General features: G+C 41.8%; 1 protein-coding gene across 2 annotated transcripts in view; it reads right to left on the bottom strand.

The window, feature by feature from the left end:
* The window catches only part of LOC149187643 (putative CoA ligase CCL12), a 278,936-nt gene that overhangs the window by 126,670 nt on the left and 133,611 nt on the right, over nucleotides 1-18,655 (bottom strand). The window lies entirely within an intron of this gene.

The following is an 18,655-nucleotide window of genomic DNA, read 5'->3' on the forward strand; positions in this document are numbered from 1 at the left end:
AAGGAAAGACCAGGGTTTTGCAGCACTGTTTGGAATTCTTGTGGCTTTATGTCTTGATGGTGTGCTTCTTTCAGTACTTGTAAGTTTGTTATGTGTATCATTTTCCTTCTCTCATCTTCTGCAATTGAACAAATGAAGTGTTAAGGTAGAATCCATAATTTGTAATGCTCTGCCTTTAAGTTTGTTTGATTTTCCATGTTTTCATCTGTTTAAGGAGAATCCTTGAGGTTTTCTTGCTCTCCTTAGCTCCTCACCTGTCTGATCTATTCACCTCATTGCTTTTAAGGCATCAAACAATTGCCTACCTTGCTCCATTCAGACCTCTGCAGAAACTGTGTCTCATCCCCGAGCCCAAATTGCCTTTCCCATTGTTTTCAACAAAACCCTAAAAACAACCAAATCAAAACTCTGCACTTAATACCTAGCCTAAGATCAGTTGCAATTTTAGTCATCTCGAGCCTCATTGATTACTTTTTGCCGAGATAGACCTGGAGAGAGCCCTCTCCTGTCCTCGTAGGGCTAGCTACGAGGCTGAGCGTGGTATGATGTTGCCTCGAGTTTTTCCTTCCTCAGCCTAAGGTAGATTTGAGCGCTAACAGAAGGTATGCTACAAAATTTTTGAAAAGGTTCAGGATGGGAGACTGTAGACCTATGGCTATGCCAATGATCACCAACTGGAAGAAGATTGATGCATCAGAAGACAAGGATGTTGATCCCACCCTATACCGATAGCTCATAGGGTTCCTGATGTATCTAGTCAATACCAAGCCAGATATTTGCTACGCTATTAACACCCTTAGTCAGTTCATGTTGGAACCAAAGAGGGCTCACTGGGCAGTAGCCAAGCACATTCTCAAGTATTTACAGGGAACAATTGATTATGGGCTCTTGTACAACAAGGGGAAGGATATCAGGTTGACTGGATTTACTGATGCAGATTGGGCAGGAAGTTCAGTGGATCGGAAAAGTACCTCTGGGTACTGTTTCAACATTGGATCAAGAATAACCTCCTGGTGCAGTAGGAGACAGAAGTCTATGGATCTGAACTCGTCTTTGGCAGAATATATGGCAGCAAGCACAGCTTCGTGTGAGGCCATATGGCTTAGAAAAACGCTGGTAAACCTATTCAGAAGAAATATGGAGGTGACCAGGATCATGTATGATAATCGGAGTTGCATCAAACTCTTTGAGAATCTAGTATTTCATGATAGGTCAAAGCATATTGATATCCGATGTCACTTTGTCAGAGATTGTGTCCAATGTGGAGTTGTATAGTTGAGCTACACTCCTACAGGGGAACAAGTGGCAGATATCCTCACCAAGGCCCTTGGAAAGTCAAATTTGACTACTTCAGAGAAAAGATGGGGATGGTAAAGAACCCCTTTCAAAAGTAGTGTGTTAGCAGCATGAATGAAGAGGGAGTTGCAGTGCAGATGCAGTGTTGGGAGAAAGGACCAACGACAACACAAATGCAGAGGAAGGTGCAGTGCGGATGTAGTGCTAGGAGAAAGGACCAACAGCAGCACGGATGCAGAGGGAGTTTTCGTACAGATGCAACAGTGGCAGTGGCAGAACCATGGGCAGCAGTACATGATGCAGCAGTGTAGAGGATGTTGGGCAGGGAGTCCTAGCATCAGCACAGGTACCAATGTTGATGATCAGAGTAATACTCAGTGAGGAGTATTGCTAGAGTACAGTCCTCACTAAGAGGGAGTGTTGATTTGGGGTAGTATCGGATGTGCTCTAGCCACGAAGTTTGGTAGACATGTTGGGGCACATGAGATCTCCAATACCCAGAAAGCGTTTGGGCAGATTCTAAACATATCAGGAGATATTAAAATAATTAATATTTTTAATGGAGTCCCTAAGTTTAAACTTAGGGAAAATAAAATATTAATGTGTATTAATATGAATCTGTGTTAGAATGGTCCAAAAGACATGGATCAAGCCAAATCTAATCTTAGCAGTTGATTAGGGACTTAATCTCGGCCGTTGAGATGTCAACAAAAAAAGTGTAAGAGGAGGCTTGAAGGGCACTTGGAGAACACACTAAGGGAGACCAGTCAGTTCAATTTTTGGAGCGGGGTTTGCTGAGAAATTAAACCACTGGTTTGGAGAGCAGTCAAGGGGCAGCAAGTACGGAACAGAGAGACGAGAGATCAGTGCAGAAGAGGCAGATGCAGAGCCAGAGGAAGCCACGCAGAGGCAGTAGAGACTGCACATAGCCAGAAGGGCCTGCATCAAGGTTGTGCAGAGCCTCAGTAGGCTGACGCAGAGGGTTTCAGGCTGACACAGAGGGTTTCAGGATGTAGCAGAGGTCAGTAGGGCCTACGTTGGGTTTATGAAAGTGTTGAAAGTTTGTCTATCTGTGGGTAAGCTAGTTTGGCACCCTGTTGTACAAGAAAATTGCTGAATAATAAAATCCTCCCTTGTTGCACCGGTTTTCCCACATTGGGTTTTTCCGGGGACATTAGTCCAAAATAACTGTGTCGATGTGTGCATATTTTTGTTTCTGTATTACGATGTGATATCTGCAACAGTATTTATTTTAATGTTTGTTGAAGTAATTTCATGAATAACTTATGATGAAATAAGTAGGAAAAGTAAATCAGTTGCTGCAGTGGTAAAATTTTCACACTGTTGTGTTGCATGCTTCTGCCCACAAGAATTTTGGCATATCCTGATCATCCATCATGGTCGTAGATGCTTCTACAATAATCCTGTTCTTCCTTTTTTGCTACTCCATTCTGCTCCGGATTGTAAGGAGTTGTCCACTCTCTTCTGATGCCCTCCTTAGCGCAAAAATCAGTGAAGTCCTTATCGACATACTCTCCACCATTATCTAAGCGCATAACTTTTATTTTCTTCTCAGTCAAATTCTCCACCAGATCCTTAAACTCTTTGAATCGACAGAAAACTTCATCCTTGGTTTTCAGAAAATAAATCCAAGTTTTCCTTGAGCGGTCATCAATGAAGGTAAGGAAGTACTCGGCACCACTAAGAGCTTTAGTGGACATGGGTCCGCAGATATCTGAGTGTATCAATCCTTGTACAACTTAGCCCTGTTCTTACTTCTAGGAAATGTTGCTTTAGCATACTTTGCCAGTGCACATCCTCTGCATACATCATCTCGTTCCATACTAAGATCTGGAACTGTTGTTACAGTGTTTCTGAGAATTCGTAGAGCCCCATGGTGCAAATGTCCCATTCTTCTGTGCCATAGTTCATTCAAATCATTGTCTCCATGACTGCCTATTAGTGCCATTGGAGATTCTAGTTGTAGTCTGTACAACCTGTTACTTTTAATCCCGATCTGCACTTTATTTTTCCAGCGTGGGTGTTTGACGTATACTTTCTCCTTGATGAAGAAAACGTCATACCCTTTGCCTTGAAGTTGCGACACGGAAAGTAAATTCATCCCCAATCCTGGCACATGCAGCACATTGGTAGCACGAAACCGCTCTCTCGTTTCTGTTTGAAAAACTATGGTACCCCTCCCTACTGGAGTACACTTTGCCTTGTTCCCCATGGTGATATGAAAGTTCATCCTCTCTTTCTGATAATCTGAGAAACATTCCTGGATTCCCGTCATATGCCAAGAGGCTACACTGTCTATATACCATACTTCTGATGATGCAGAGCTAGTCACACAAGCCACTTCTTCCAACCTGGAAGCCAACATAAAGAAATCGAAGTTACAGTCTCTTGTGCATTTTTCTGAGAATCTGTGTGAGTCTCCTGATGTAGATGCCTCTGCATCATAGTCTCAACCCATAATTGATTTTTCCTTCCTGTCTCTGATTACTTGCTCTGATACCATGTGAAAATTCTATCATTGCAACAATTGATTTATTGTACCTACTTATTTGCCAATAAGTTATTTACGAAAAGCCTTCAATAAACATTAAAATAAATTTTGCTGCAGATATCACACCATAATATAGAAACAAACACGTGCACAAGAATCAACACATCAACACAAATATTTGGGACAAATGTCCCCAGAAAAACCCAATGCAGGAAAACCGATGCAACAGAGGAGGATTTTATTATTCAGTAATTCTTCAGTACAACTGGGTGCTAAACTGGCTTACCCAACAGAGAAAAATTTGTCCAGCACTTCTCCCAACCTCAACGTCGGGCTTACTCGCCTCTACATAGCTCCCAGACCTACTGTGTCAGATCCTGCCTCTCGACGTCAGCACTGGGCCTCTTTGCGTCACCCACACAGGCCTTCTAGTGGTTGCGCAGTCTGTTGCCTCTGCATCTACCTCCCCAACCTCTGCGCCGGTCTTCTGGTGTTGATCCTGACTCTCTATTCCGCACCCGCTGCCTCCTGCTACTCTCCAGACCACTAGTTCGAATTTCTCAGCTAACCCCGCTCCAGAAATCGTACTGACTGGTCTCCCTCAGTACGTTCTCCAACAGACCCTCAAGCCTCCTCCTATACTTTTCTTGTTGGTCCTTCAACGGCCAAGATTAAATCTCTAATCAACAGCAAAGATTAGATTTGGCTTGATCCATGACTTTTGGAACCTTCTAACCCAGTTTTGTATTAATACCCATTAATATTTTATTTTTCTTAAGTTTAGACTTAGGAACTCCATTAAAAATATTAATGATTTTTATATCTCCCAAACTGGTTAGAATTTGCCCAAACCATTTCTAGGTCTTGGAGATCTCATGTGCTTTAGCCTCTCCACAAATTTTCATGGCTAGAGCACATCCAATGCTACTCTAAATCAACAAATTAGATGAAGTTGTGGAGGCACTTTAGTAGCCCTATACACAGCAGTAAGGAGGCCAAGAAGAGGCCCTAATCACAGACTAGAAGGTGACCTGATTCGCTGTCACAATGTGCCCTAGTCACAGTCAAACGGGAAAGCTACTATCCGCAAATCAGAAGAAGCCTTATCAATATTTCAAGGACTGGAACGTCAGCGTGGCATTTGTGGCAGCATGGTAAATGAAGCGCAGCACAGTGATGAGTGCAACACAGTGATGAGTGCAACATAGTGATGAAGTGCAACACAGTGATGAGTGCAGCATAGTGATGAAGTGCAACACAATGATGACTGCAGCATAGTGATGAAGTGCAACATAGTGATGAGTGCAACATAGTAATGAAGTGTAGCACAGTGATGAGTGCAACATAGTGATGAAGTGCAGCACAGTGATGAGTGAAGCATAGCGATGATGAGTGCAGCATAGTGATGATGGATGCAACATGGTGATGGAATCCCCTTGGAGAATCCGTTGAAGAATGAGATCTGATAAGTGTGCCTTCACCTGAGTTCAGATCTATAGTCCTTGTCATCAGAACTATTGTGTCATCTTCATGGTGAAGTTCTCAAATGTCTGATCTTCTATCTTGTCAAGTCAAAGTGTTGACTTCAAATGTATGCGTACTGTCTCTCTCTCTGCTAAACTATTGAAGAATATCAAGGGTTTCCCCACATTGGGGTTTGTCCCTGGCTGGTGTCACATCTTGTGTCCTCTTATGTTGGTTTGTTTTCTCATGTTTATGTTTATGTTCTATCTGCACTTTACTATCATACTGACATGATTGCTAATCTGGAATTGATATTGAGCTAAATGGAAAAATTGAAGTAAATTGCTTTAAGCATAGAACGTACCTAAAAGTAACATGGTATCAGAGCTGAGGCGAAGACAAAGCCCAAGAAAGAGTGAAAGAGCAATCATTGAAGACAGTTGGACAAGGTCAAAGGCTCAATGGGTTCCTCATCCCTCTTCCCGGTTGAAGTCAAGCTCTGTAAAAAGGCTATCATGGATGGAAGATGTCTTTGAATTTGACATTGGAAGAGCAAGAAGTACTGGATTACGTGAAGGGAAAAATCCATGAGCCTCCATCAAATACAACAAAGAACAAGTACACTAAGGGTGTAAGGAAAGGCAGATGCCTTGCTTGCAATGAGTTTGGCCATTATGCGAAGGAGTGTCTGAATAGAAGGGATACGTCACTTGATGATGATAACAATCATTCCAGGGGCATCTTCAATGATCGAAGGAATGACAGGTACAATGGAAAAGGAAAAAAGAATGCAGGTCATCAAGGAAATGGCCGACCCTCCAAGAAAGCAAAGAACTCTAGGTATGAACCAAATGTTGTTAATAATAAGCAAAAGGAGTATTATCTTATATTGGCCCTCTACATTACCTCTCCTCCGGACTCATTGGGAATTTGGCTTATTGATAGTGGTGCCTCAAGGCACTTTACCGGATACAAGGAAGCGCTCTCTAATTTGATAGAGAAGGAGACAATCGTGGAGATTATTCTTGGAGACGATGCCACCTATCCCGGAAAGGGTGTAGGGTATGCTTCCCTTCAATTGAATGAGGGTAGCACTATTCATTTACAAGAAGTTCTTTATGTACTTGATCTCAAGAAGAACCTGGTGTCCATTTCGGCAATGGAAGTCAAAGGTTTCATGGTGGCATTCATTGATGGAAAGGTACGTGATTGGAAAAGGAATTTTAAAGATGCTTTTACTCTTGGGTTCAGGGTTGGCAATTTGTATCAAGTTGCAGGAAGCCCATTGGGGACCATGTCATGTGACTCATCTCTTCTATGGCACCAGAGGTCTACCCATATTCATTATGGGGCTCTATCCGATGTGACACAGATGGTGACAGGGATGCCTGAATTCAAGAAGAGCATGGAAGCACATGTCCGAGATGTATCGGAGGAAAACTTCCAAGGGGACCATTCCCCCTCATGTAATAGCAAGACCAGAGATGTGGATCAACCCGAGGGGTTTGAGATTCATGATCGGGAATCTCATGTATGTAGGTGGAAGAAAGCTCTTTATGATTTAAAGAAAGCACCCCGGGCTTGGTATGAGAGGATTGACAAGCTATCTGATGAAGCTGAGATTCACTAAGAGTGAAGCCGATCCAAACCATTGCCTTAAGGTTATGGATAATAGACCTCTCATTCTGGTACCATATGAGGACAACCTCTTTCTGACAGGTGTAGACCCTCTCATTTGCAAAAGTAAGAGGGATTTGGATTCCGAATTTGGAATGGTGAACTGCAAGCCCGTGACTACCCTGATGGAGCTTAACTTTAAGAAGTTATGCGGTAGTGCTGCAGAACCTGACTTGGGAAATGCCTTTGAGTTCTGTCAACTCATAATAGCATTGATGTTCTTGGTGAACTCTCGTCCGGATATATATGTTTTGCAGTTAGCATGTTGAGCCATCATATGGCTGAGCCTCATTGGATTGGTGCCAAGAATCTTCTGAGATATCTTCGGGGCACAATCTCTCATGGACTGAGATACACTGCTGGAGCTGTGAGGCTGCATCCGATGCTGATCGGACAAGCAGTGTGGAGGATCGCAAGAGCACTTATGGGTGTTGGTTCTGCTTCGATATCCTGGATGAGCAGGAAGCAGAAGTCAGTTGTTTTGAGCACCGATGAGGCCGGATACATAGTTGTGAGTATGGCCTCCTGTGAAGCTGTCTGGTTGTGGAAGCTCTTCTGTGAGCTGTTTGGACACGTGCTGGATACCATCGTGATCTTTTGTGACAACCAGAGGGGGATTCGATTGTTGAGGAATCCCATGTTCTATGATCGCTCCAAGCATACAGACATTAGGTACCACTTTATCTGGGATATGGTACAACGGGGAGCAAGAAGGCTCCGTCACTTTGGGACTGATGTGCAAGTCGCCGAGATTCAGATGAAGCCCCTGGGAAAGGTCTAAATCTTGAATTTTCGAGAACGACTAGGAGTCGTAGAGAGACTCTATCCTGAAAGTCCGGTATAATAAGGACATTAAGCTCTGAGAGCTCGGGGGGCTTGGGGATACTTCTTGGAGCGATGAGCAACCATAGGGTGAGTGGTTCAGCCTTCCCCTAGTGGTCTACAACGTAGGCAGGATGAGTGGTTCATCCTTCTCCTACCGAGACACAATCATAGGGTGAGTGGTTCAGCCTTCCCCTACTGATTTATTGTGTATAGGGTGAGCGGTTCAGCCTTCCCCTAGGATACCCCTGGCGACATGTAGGCAGGATGAGTGATTCACCCTTCTCCTGCTGAGACATCCTACCCATGCAGTCTAGGATGCATGGGAAGTACCTCTCATTTGGCCAATGAGTAGGGAAATGAGGATAGGGACCATAGTAGTACCAATGGACATATCGTGTTACTACCGTACTCCCTATGCTAGGATGACATTGATCTGGGATCAATTGGAACTGACTTCGGGTCGATAAAAGTGATATAACTCACTCTCTTTTGGAACTGACTTCGAGCCTGTAAGAGTGGTATGAGACACTCTATTTGGAACTGACTTCGGGTCAATAAGAGTGGTATGAGACACTCTCTTTATTTGGAACTGATTTCGGACCAGTAAGAGTGGTATGACACACTCTCTTCCTTGGGACTAACTTCAAGTCAATAGAGGATAGTATGATACATTCTAGATCACTTCTTCTTCTTCGTAGTTCAGCAGAGCAGTGCAGAGCAACGCATTGACGGCAAAGATAGTACCGGCAGACAGATGGATTAGCACATGGAGTTCTCCCTAGTTGAGAGGGAGTGTTAAAATTGGCAACTAGGGCCAAACTCCATGTGGGTCACCTTATTTTTGGTAGCTAATATTTTTCTTGGATTCCTCTCGTTGCGAGGTGTAGGATTGATCTAAAGATCATCCAATTTCGACATGTATTCATGGAGATATGATTTTATTTGTGTTATGTGACAATTTGTCAATGTCAGCTAGCAACCAATTTACCCCCCACTTGTCCTCCACGTTTTATTATAAATATAGGTGGCTTTCAAGTCATTTTGACACACACTCATACTCTTGTGATCTCTCTCTTCATTCTGTTTTAGGTTTTGATGAAGGAGAGATCTAGAGGGAGTGCCCTAGGCTCTACGTTGCCCTAATGAAGAAGCCCCAACGTAGTCATGGAGGAGTCTTACAAGCCGCCATGGAAGAGTCTAACACGCTGGCCTAATGATGCCCTAATCCGCAATAAAGGGAAGTCTAATACGCAATCATGAAGGAGGGATCTTAACGCTGCCAAGGAGAGATCCTAACGCTGCCATGGAGAGCCCTAATTACAGTCAAGGAGAAGCCCTAGACGTGGAGGTGAAAGGGTTGTCTAAAGAGACCTACGCTTCCCTAAAGGAGGCTCTCCTACGCAGTCCTAGGAGAGGCTTTAACATCCTAATCTCAGCCCTAAAGGAGTAGCAAAGTATTAGCCCTAATACGCTGTCCTAAGTCGCAGTCATTAAGGTTTTGTATGCAGCAAGGGGAGGCCTTAACAAGCCTTAGCCGTTGTCCAAACAAATGTATTATGCCGTTGTTCTAAAGCCCTTAACACTAGTCCAATAATGACACTATTTCGCTGTCCTAGAAGACTATTAGTCACAGGTCTAAAAGGGAGATTTAGATGAAGTTGTGAAGGCACTTTAGTAGCCCTATACGCAACAGTAAGGAGGCCTAGAAGAGGCCCTAATCACAGACTAGAAGGTGACCTGATTCGTTGTCACAATCTGCCCTAGTCACAGTCAAATGGGAAGGCTACTATCCGCAGATCAGAAGAAGCCTTATCAATATTTCAAGGACTGGAAGGTCAGCGTGGCATTTGTGGCAGCATGGTAAATGAAGTGCAACATGATGATGAGTGCATCACAATGATATGTGCAGAATAGTGATGAAGTGCAGCACAGTGATGAGTGCAGCACAGTGATGAGTGCAGCACAGTGATGAGTGCAGCATAGTGATGAAGTGCAGCACAGTGATGAGTGCAGCACAGTGATGAAGTGCAGCACAGTGATGAGTGCAGCACAGTGATGAAGTGTAGCACAGTGATGAGTGCAACATAGTGATGATGAGTGCAGCATAGTGATGAAGTGCAACATAGTGATGAGTGCAGCATAGCGATGATGAGTGCAACATAGTGATGATGGATGCAGCATGGTGATGGAATCACCTTGGAGAATCCGTTGAAGAATGAGATTTAATAAGTGTGCCTTCACCTGAGTTTAGATCTGCAGTCCTTGTCATTAGAACTATTGTGTCATCTTCATGGTGAAGATCTCAGATGTCTGATCTTCTATCTTGTCAAGTCAAAGTGTTGACTTCAGATGTATATGTACTATCTCTCTCTCTATTGAACTATTGAAGAATATAAGAAGAATTGATCAAGGGTTTCCCCACATTGGGGTTTGTCCCTGGCTGGTGCCACATCTTGTGTCCTCTTGTGTTGGTTTGTTTTCTGATGTTTATGTTTATGTTCTATCTGCACTTTACTATCATGCTGATGTGATTGCTAATCTGGAATTGATATTGAGCTAAATGGAAAAATTGAAGTAAATTTCTCTAAGCATAGAACATACCTAAAATTAACAAGTTAGCAATGCCAGTGCTATGGGCAGCGTGATGCAGCATGTTGAGAAGAGCTGCAGTACAGGGGCGACAATAGCAATGGCAGTGTCATGGGCAGCAGTACAAGAAGCAACAGTAAAGAGGATGTGAGGCAACAGACTAAGCATTAGCACAGGTATTGATGCGAAAGATCAGTGTGATGTTTCTATAGTGAAACATTATTAGAGCACATTCCTCACTAAGAGGGAGTGTTGATTTTTGGTAGCATCAGATGTGATCTAGCCTTGAAATTTTGAGGAGAGGCTAAGGCACATGAGATCTCCAAGACCCAGAAATCGTTTTGAGAAATTCCACCCGAATGAGTTATCAAAATGATTAATATTTTTAATGGGTTCCTCAGTCTAAACTTAGGAAAACAAAAATATTAATGGGTATTAATAAAGATAAGGGTGATAAGCTTCTAAGAGACAAGGATCAAGTCTTTTTTAATCCTAGCCGTTGATTAGGGACTTAATGTTGGTCGTTGATTCATCAACAGGAAAAGTATAACAAAAGACTTGAGGATCATTTGGAGACACACCAGCAGATACTCAGTATCTCAAGGAAAATCGATTCTCAAGTAGAGGAGATCGATTTCAAAGGGAGAGTTGCAGGGTGGAGGAAGAGGAGGGAATCAGCAGCAGGCAATGACTGAGGAGGAGGTGACGCAGGGACAATGGGAGACAACGCAGAGAGAGACGTAGTCCAGAGGAGAGACGCAAAGCTCACATAGGCTGACGCAGAGGGACGCAGAAGCCACTCAGAGCCACGCTGGGAGCAGGGTATCCAAAGTGTCAGAAGGTCTGAAAGGGAAAGTCTCAGGTGTTTTATTTTAGTTTCTTTATAAAATCATTCCTTGTAAAAGCAATTGTTGCTGAAGATCAATAAAGCCCTCATCTGCTGCACTGATTTTCCCACATTGGGTTTTTCTGGGGACAATTGTCCAAAAAGAACTGTGTTGATGTGATTGGTTCTTGTGCATGTATTTTTTCTCTGGGTAATTGTGTGATAACTGCAGTGCAATTTATTTTAATATTTACTGAAGGGATTTCGTAAATAACTTATTGTGAATAATAAGTAGGTGAAATAAATCAGTTGTTGCAATAGTAGAATTTCAGTTTAGAAATTTTCACAATCCATTCCCAAAGTGCTCCATGATAAGTAAACAAAAATACTCAATCACAAAATGATAAGCCATACCTTCAGGTTTAGAAGGCCCACCTTCAAACATACGATCATAACAGATGGGCGAGGGACCACATGGTTGGCTCAGGTGGTGGAGAAAACAACACATCAAATTATCTGGTGACTGCACGAGGCTGCTGGCTGTCCGCTGAGGACCACCTAGGAGACAAAATTTCTCCTATGGATATCTCCCACAAAGTGGTGGGTAACAGGCCCTAGTTAAGTTACTCAGCCCATTATGAAACCACCTATCAATTACATAAAAGATCGAAAGTGCTTCACAATCAAGTACAGTAATTCATTAGTTCACCTACGTGAACCAAGTTTGTTAGTTAAGGGCACAAATGAGACTTCATAATGGGCTTCTCTTCCAAGTTTGGGGCTTTAATCATGTAATAGTGTCACCTCGCTAGGTGTGCTTAATAAACAACCCTCTTAGGTGTTCCCAACCCCTAAACAGAGAGACAAATCCAAGGTACATCCTTCAATTGATAGGGGTCATGTGAATAATGATGAGGTGGATGGGGACACAGGGGCCTCAAAGCCAAATGCCATGGGTTCAAGGATGGTAATGATGGGGGATGTCCACATATTTAGGTGTATACATGTAGGAGGGAGCAATCGTGGATACATGAGTTGCCCCAGCATTTGTTTTTCCAACCTTCTTCATTTTCATTTTGCCTTTTCTTGATTTTTTTTGTATCACTGGTCAGGACTCCAGGAGATGAGAGTATGTTGTGTATGATATAAGCAATTATTACCCCCTTAATGTGGGGCAATTCATCGCCCACCAGGGGTTGGGACGTGCATGGGTTCCTTAATGATGTAAGGGCACTCATGGGGCCCCAAGAACCAGGGTGATGGCCATAATGAAGGGGTAGGGCTCATGTTTGGCTTTTTCCCACATGTTAATATAATGTCCTGGCCATCTTTTGCATTTTATAATATTCTTTTCTTTTGTTTCTTGCTTGTGGCCATGATATGCTTTTAACATTTTTTTCACTGCATCAACCTTTGGGGCAACATTTCCAGGTCCAACCCAAACATGTGGACAAGGGGAGGGGGTGTACCAGTGCCTTGTGGACCCAGTGTTCATGTGGACCCAGTGAGAGAAGATGATGAAATAGGGCTTGTAATGTGCAGAGAGTGAATAGTGTGAAACGAGAAAATGGGATCGCACTACCAAAATCAAGGTTTCCTGAGTAGTGCCCTTCCTTAAGCTTATAAGCCAATAGGGGAGATCCCAAGGGACTAGGATTGAGGATTAACCCCCCATTTAAGGTGAAGGAACAAAACTACAGTCAAAACCCTTCCTCCTTCCAAATCACCCACTAATCCATACCCAATGTGCCCAAGGAAAAACAAGCATAAGCACCTGATTGCACAATGAAAAACATACCTTCAGGATTGGATGGCCCACCTTCAAACATATGTGCTTGACAAATGGGCAAGGGGACATATGAATGGCTCATGGAGTGGAGATCAAATGGCACAATATATTGGCTACACTGGTCGTTGAAGACAAATCTAGAAGAAAAATCCTCCTATGGGGTCACCCACTTTTGGTGGGTAACAAGTTCAAGTACAAATGTGACATTCTGTAAGCAATCTATGTGAGTGGGCTGCCATTGGTCTTGAACCAACCCGAGTTGTATGGCCAAGAATGAGGCTACATAGGTAGACTCAATGATGTGACTAAGTCTTGTAATGCCAAATTCTGAATGCTCTCATTATTGATTATCTTTCTTAATTCTCCCTAATAAATGCATCCAATGCCTAATAAATAAAACAACTAGCACTTATTCATTGTGCTTTGATTTCTCATAAATGCAACTTCAGTCCCGTTATCACAAAATCTAGCACCCTAGTGCAAAGCCTTCACAAGGAGCTAAGATTAATGGAACATTAGAAGTGTTACCAATGTCACCTAGCTAACAACTTCCCTAATAATAGTAAAGGATGAATACAACACAAGGGAGGTTTCCCTAGAAGGGCCTAGGACTGCTAAGGCAAGACACAATCAAGTCTAAGGCCCTCTAGGTGCTTACGCAAATTACCACCAATGGAATATATCAAACAATGTGAGGAGAAGCAGGTTATTCAAAATAATTTCCAAATAGGCTGTTTAGAAGGCCTATCAAGTCATTATTTAATGCAAGGTGATCCCCAAATACTATAAATCAAGAAAAGAATAATGGTTGTTGCAAAAGTTGTATGAAAAACAGTAAATTACAGCAGTGAAACTAGTTATAACAGCAAAAATAATTTCAACCCTTGAAATAAATAAGAAGAAAATAGAATTACAACTAAAATGATGGATAAAATTAGGGTTTATACAATTAACAAATTCTAAAATAATAAATGGAATGTGCACATAACAGCTTAAAAACCCTAGGCGTCTATCCCTAATTAGGTTGTAATCAAAAGCACAAGATAATTTATGATGTTAATATGATTTTCAAGTCAATTACATGCACATATACCAAGATGTCTAAGTCTTTCGATGGTCGAAACATATATACATGCTGTTATAAAACCCTGACTTTACCCTAAAGTTTAAACACGAAATAAAAAGCAAAATTTTAGTTTATGATTGATTAAAAGTTAGAATACTAGTGCCTACTATATATTTTTTGGGGCATATGGAATTAATTAATGACACCCTCGAAGAGATGTGAGTAGATCTAGGGTGAAATCTAGCGTTTTCCACTACAAACCCTATAAAATCTGCCAAGTACCTTACTGATCACTTCAAGATCATTCAAGATGAGGTATTCCATGAGTAATCTTACAAGAGCTTGGGAAAGAAGGATTTGTTCAAGAAAAGATAAAGAGAATACACCTCCACAACTAGAGAAGTACAATTACACTAGCATTCATTCATAAACAAAATCCACAAGGTAAAGTGAGACCACTTACTCAAGAAATCTCTCAATCTTCAAAACCCTAGCAATGAGCATCCATAAAGTTGTAAATCCATCTACAAACAATCTCCACAAGAAGTCGCTCTAACTAGCCATCCATAGCGATTTTAGAGAAAAGAAAAGAATAGTTGACAAAGAGTAATGTTTCTCCACAAGTAGCAATGCTTTACAAATGAGAAGTGCTTCTCTTATTTATATCAGACATTACACACCCTTCTCATTAAAATAAGAATATCCACCTAGCAAAAGCCCTAACAACATAAAATAATGCCTTTATCTCTTAGAAACCCTAGAGATGAGGCCATAATACATATAATATCCATGATACAAGAGTGGATAGGCCTTGATAACCCCCAAAGATGCTCCCAAAGTGAATTAAAGATTCTCTAATGCCAAGTTGTCTCTCATAAATGCACAATAAATGCCACACATGTGGCATAAATTATCTCCAAAAGTGTATAGCTCACTAAAAAATGGTGTGTAAGGGCTCCAATATGCAATGTCCCCTCCAAAGGGTGCAATGTTTCATGCTTCAAGTGACATATCATCTCAAAAAAGGTGCAAATCTTGTTGGACACCTAATCCTCAATGGGTTAGTGTGGTAGCTGAATGGACAAAAGGAGTCCAAGAGACCTTGGGATGTGAAACCCAACGGTCAAACAATGTACTATAAATATATATCATCTATCAATAAAAATTGTACTCTCATGATTTATCCTTCATATTCCTTTGTTGTCCATGTGTGTTTAACATGGTATCAGAGCGGGCGATTGCTGGTCCTGCTCCAATTTGAGCCACTTGTTTTGTGGTCTCTGCTAATTAGAATTGATCAGAATTGCCACCTTATAGAGCGTCAGATTTTGCCTGTCCAACAGCATTCTTGACAGCATTAATTAATGCCCTATCTGCTTGTCAGAATTGAGCATTTTTCTGCCCCATATTCTTTCCTGCGCTCTGTGGGCTCTCTGCCATAACCGTTGTCTGCCATTAGCTGCCACCTCTGTCTATCAGCGCTGAAATCTGCCTGGAAACCTTGGGGCCCCTCAGAACTGTATTCTTTAGTCTGTTATTCCTTTGCATGCGCTGTTATGTCCTGTCAGATAACAGTTCCTGAAATCTTTGAAGTTTGTGTCTGTCGTATTGGCTTTTCTCGATTCAAATGTTCAACGATTTGTTCCAAAATGGATTCCAAAATTGTTGTACAAGGCTTCATGCATTGAATATGTTCGTATGTGTTTGGTTGAGCGTCAAATCTGCAGGTCTGAGTTTCCTATAATCTCGATTTCTCAGAGGTGTCTAACAATCTTTTGCATAACGTATCTGTGCCTACTCCTCGCCGACAAGGTCTGACTATATTAGCGTATCCTGGATTTGAAGGTGGTATCAGAGGGAATACAAAACAATCTGTCGTTGTATTGAATACGACAACGGTGAATGAAGCATTCATAATCTCGCAGCATATACCATTCAACGAAGCCACAGTTAATGGACAACGTGGAGGTGAGAGGTATGTGCCATACCACTGTTGAATGCTCAATGCAATGCCAACTGTTCGCCTTCCATAATATATAACGCTTTTACAATCATCCACTGACCCTACAGCGTTAACACCTCTCGTTATGGTTCAGTAGGCTTCTCCACCTACTCATTTGGCCGAGAATAGTTCCCTAATTATAGCATCAAGTCGAATGCAAATACATGATCAATTAGAAAATATTTGGGCGCTTTAATTGATTCTTGGCAGCAGGCCAAAAGAAAATTTCTGAGGAATACTGGAAATTTGACACTTGTAGACCATCTTGACAGACATCTAGGTCACTGACTCCGTTTCGGATTTCATTCTGTGGGCTCCACTTCTTACAGCGAGAGAGAAGCCTCCAAAATTGGCGTATGCCGCTGATAGACTCAGATCGGAGTCTGCCTTGGCTTCAGGTAATTTCATCTAGCCATATTTCGTAATAACAGCATTCAGTACTATGCTATGGAGCTTCAAATTCGGTTCTGAATAGTCGGATCCATTTATTCCCATACGCGCTTACAAGCAAATTAATATTGAAAGTGTAATTGTGCCCTCTCAAAGTTGAAATATGCGGACCATCTTGGCAGCGATAAGAGTCTTCAATAGGGATTTTGGTCTTCCGAGAAGAATTCGAAAATAAAGATCGTTACTAGCCATATTTGGATTCATCGGAGCAATTACAGCTACTAGCAGCGGTGATTGCGTTTGGCCGTAAACTAGCGCATTGATTAGTGCCTCCATTTATGGGCAACGTAATCCTCAAACTAAACCTGGAGCTTGGTGTGGCCACAATGCATCCTCCAATGCGTTGAATGCTGGCGACTCCGTTGAACGCTGGCAACTCTGTTGAATTCTGGTAACTCCACTCCACCGTGCAGCCCTTCGAACAGTTGGCCATCCTCACAGTCCCGTTGCGGTATTGATGTCAATTCATTGTGCATATTTGTACGTATTAAATCATCGATTTTCATGAGAAAACTACTTCTAAAGCAAAAACACAACTAACTGGTAAAGGCGCTCCATCGTTGTTTGCACTATATTTGCTACTGCTGCAGATATAGTTGCTCTAGCCTTTGAAGCTTTGTTTTAAGTGCTTCACTGTGTTCATCCTTGAAAATATTTTCCTGTACAAGAGAAGTTATTCTTTCATTTAATGTGTTGTTATCAATGTTCAATGTGGCTCCTCCGTGGTTAAGAAAGGCAAACTGAGGAGACATAGTTGAGACTTCCACCTCTGATGCAGTGACACGTTCAGTGAGCTATTATAGACTTACAAAAAAAAAAGGAAAGAGAGGGTTGAGTCATCATTAAATTCGTGGGCTATCTATTCCCTGTACGTGAAAGGAGTCTGTTTGCTGAGGTTGCTTGCTATCTAAAGAGCATGAGCTGGGAATTCGAAGGCATACTGTAGAAGTTATATTTGTCATAGAAGGTTGATCTCACTGTGAAGAAATCAAGCTTTGAGACGGGTTTCTCTGTGCATGGCTTGATGGACAAGTTCCCTTGTACATGGTTCGATGGTGTGAGCAATGTCCAAATTGAGGGTGTAAGGGTCTTAATCCATTGAAACCTGCTGCCACATATGAATGCTTGCTGAAATTCTGAACAAATTCTGTGTACGTTGTCACTTTCAAAGACTAGACGCCTGTTGTGTGATTGTTGGAGATCAAATACTTCACTGGTATAAGAATTGCTGCTATCCTTCTGTAACGAGTGATGCAACTATGCATTTAATTCCTGAAGCAATAATCTTCTTGAACGAATTTATTATCCAGAGACAACATTCGATTACAGTTGGAAGCTGACTTAGTATTGTCAGATATCGTTGGGATTGCACAAATCTGGGTGTGAATTCCTCTGCTAATTTCAGAAAGGTTGGGTTGCTGGACGTGCATCTTCAACCGTGGCTGTAGTAGGCATTGTAAAGTAGAGGTGAGGAGGCTGTGTTTATCAGTGTTTCCCAAAGTGTATGTGCTGCGTATGAAGAGATCGCTTATGGTATGACAGTGTGGTGTGAAAACCGTTTTAAATGGATCCCTTCCCGATGAAGAAATGGAAGCGTGAGAGGTTTTAAATCCAGAGTTCAAAGCATTGTCCCTTCTCTATTCTTGTCAGGTTTTATATATTAAGAAATTTACCTCTTAAAATCCCGTGGTTGCTCTTCAATCTGGCATATGCGTTGGTCATTTTTCTTGTCGATTCATGCTCCTTATGTGGTGTTGATTACTTTATGTTATTTCAAATGTGTTGGAATATGAAGCTTATATGAAGCTTATATAACCAAACACAACTGAAATCGAGAGCCATTACTATTTTTGAAGACAATTGCAATCTGTTGTAAAATCCAATTGTATTGACATATTGCGAGAAAGTGTTGATTTTTCTCTACAAGTTCATAGTTCTGATCAGTGTAATTTTGACAATGAATAAAATAGCCAGAATTGGTGAAGTATTGGAGTTCTTAAAAACTCTGATACATTCCTCTGATCATGGTACAGTAAGAATAAGCAAAGCTTCTCTTGTTGACATTAGAACCTGTTTGCTTAATGTACAAGAGAATATTGAGTTTTTGCAGCTTGAGACAAAGCTACAACAGGAAGAATTACAACAATGGAGTCATCATT

Source organism: Pinus tabuliformis, chromosome 3_1 (assembly GCF_031772625.1).
Source record: "Pinus tabuliformis cultivar Carrire ecotype Pingquan chromosome 3_1, CPIR1, whole genome shotgun sequence".
In the NCBI taxonomy this organism is placed as follows: Eukaryota; Viridiplantae; Streptophyta; class Pinopsida; order Pinales; family Pinaceae; genus Pinus; species Pinus tabuliformis.